The sequence below is a fragment of the Ammodytes marinus genome, assembly GCF_949987685.1.
Source record: "Ammodytes marinus genome assembly, chromosome: 2".
In the NCBI taxonomy this organism is placed as follows: Eukaryota; Metazoa; Chordata; class Actinopteri; order Uranoscopiformes; family Ammodytidae; genus Ammodytes; species Ammodytes marinus.
In genome coordinates this window covers 31,469,633-31,472,132 of record NC_137231.1, presented here as the reverse complement: position 1 = coordinate 31,472,132, position 2,500 = coordinate 31,469,633, and the positions used below count along the sequence as shown (strand labels likewise).

At 40.5% G+C, this 2,500-nt stretch overlaps 1 protein-coding gene across 1 annotated transcript in view; it reads left to right on the top strand.

Annotated features, from left to right (window-relative positions):
- Nucleotides 1–2,500, top strand: part of fgf5 (fibroblast growth factor 5) — a gene marked incomplete at both ends in the record, with an annotated part of 21,115 nt that overhangs the window by 5,097 nt on the left and 13,518 nt on the right. The gene's annotated exons all lie outside the window — the stretch shown is intronic.

The following is a 2,500-nucleotide window of genomic DNA, read 5'->3' as shown; positions in this document are numbered from 1 at the left end:
GTGTGTGTGTGTATGTGTGTGTGTGTGTGTGTGTGTCTTTCTGTCTGTCTGTGTGTGTGTGTGTGTATGTGTGTGTGTGTGTGTGTGTGTGTGTGTGTGTGTGTGTGTGTGTGTGTGTGTCTTTATGTATATGTGTGTGTGTGTGTGTCTTTCTGTCTGTGTGTGTGTGTATGTGTCTTTCTGTCTGTCTGTGTGTGTGTGTGTGTCTTTCTGTCTGTCTGTGTGTGTGTGTGTATGCATGTGTGTGTGTGTTTCTGTCTGTCTGTGTGTGTGTGCATTTACCAGCCCATGTGTGTGTGTTAGAATCCCGCGTGACATGAAGTGGAGACAGGCAGTCGACTGGAAGTCTTAGATTTGTAACATGAAGATTGTTTTAACCATAACACTGTGTTGGATTTCAAGTCACTGCTTAACAAAAAAGACCTCGGAAATAAATCCATCAGCCGTCTAGCGCGCAGGGAATATCTATAACGCTGGTATGCAAGTGTAAGAGCCAGTTTTTGGGTATCTATATGTTGTCATGTCATGTGTTGTCCACCTGGTGTCACTGCCCTATTGCCTGGGGCACAGGTATAAAAGGTGTGTCACTTGATTGTTTGTTTGTTGTTTGACCCCGGAAGGGCTCACGGTTTTTGACCGCTAGAAGCTGACAGTTGTTATCACTGAGGAACTAACAAACGTATTCCGTCATAGACATTATAAATGTCTATGTATTCCGTAATCACATGTACCGTAATTGGTGTCAAAATAAACGGTCTGCACCGGAGATGATCGCTTGGTTCAGTCATTGTTTAACAACCACAACTAGGCTACAAACATTGAGACACACAGCGCGTCAACCAGTCACCCGGGAGTCAAACCCCACGGAGCACACTACACACATATTGGATGTGGCTCCTATAGCAAGTTTCCTTTTATTTTAATTTTTTGACTTTTTGTGACAGACACACACACACAGACAGACAGACAGACAGACAGACAGACAGACAGACAGACAGACAGACAGACAGACAGACAGACAGATAGACAGACAGATAGACACAAAGACAGACAGACAGACAGACAGACAGACAGACAGACACAGATAGACACACAGACACACACACACACACACACACACACAAAGACAGACAGACACAGACACACAGACATACAGACAAAGACAGACAGACAGACAAAGACAGACAGACAGACAGACACAGACACACAGACATACAGACAGACAGACAGACAGACAGACAGACAGACACACACACACACACACACACACACACACACACACACACTTCTGGGATGCCTGGTTTAGCTTGTGGTTGTTCAGCAGCCAGATGTGTGTATTTGTTTGACTATATTGTTGATAATATTTGCAGGTTTATAATATTAAAGCTATAGTGCGTAACTTTTTTCATATAAATTAAGGTCGGTTACATTCAAGCCATCGCCAAAACAAGTTGTCACAAAGTTGATTAAGCCTATCAGCTACAAAATCTACAAAACTCTCTCTGTATTTCTCAGTATGGCAGTGTTTACAAACTGGTTTACAAGTGTCAAGTTAACCCCTGATGTCACCACAAGCCTGCAATGGTAGGGAGATTGCCTCTGGAGTGCAGGGTCGGATGTTTTTTTATAACCAGGTCACAGATCCATAGTCATCAGACCAGATCTGTAGATCTCCTTCACCGTCAGTTTTACAGAACAAATCTTGGACAGTTTTCAATTAGGGATAGAGGTCCAGTCATTTGGAACAGCTTTCCTGTTACTCTACGTAAACACTCATCTTTAGTTACTTTCAAAAAACATCTTAAAATGTACCTCATTTTAAAAGCTTAGGATACTGTGTTAAACTGAATGTATGTTATATTGTCTTTTTGCTTGTTAGTTACATCTTTACATTGCTTTTTTACTATATGTACTTAGATGTATTTTCATCTTTGTAACATGACTTTGTAGTTTTATCTCTTCAATTTTATTTATTTATTAATATTTATTTGTCTTTTTTTTTTTTTTTTTTTTTTTTACCTTATTGTATTTTAATGTCAGGTGGACATCCTTCATAAGCCCTTTGGAGTTTCTTTTGTCCCACCCGTGCATTTATGTATGTCTATGCGCATCTTCTTGCCATTTTAATCTTGTTTATCTGCACAAACTAAACTAAACTAAACTAAACTAAACTAAGTTCGAACCCCATTCAAATTGCTCCCGATGGTTCAGAGAGCGCCTTGCATGGCGGCTACTGTCATCGGTGTGTGAGTGTGTGTGGGTGAATGTGGTAAGAAATGTAAAGCGCTTTGGGGCTGAGAAAATCGGCTAAAAAACAGTTTATTGTCAAAATCAGTGAATTTCTCCTTTTTCTAGTGTGCACACAGCACGTACAGGTAGCAGATCATGAGGGGATATTCACTGATTATGACAATAAGGTTGCGTTCCGAATCGCATACTTTCTACTATATAGTATGTAGAAAAAAGATTTAGGATGTCCCGATTCTTGTGGCCAGATTTA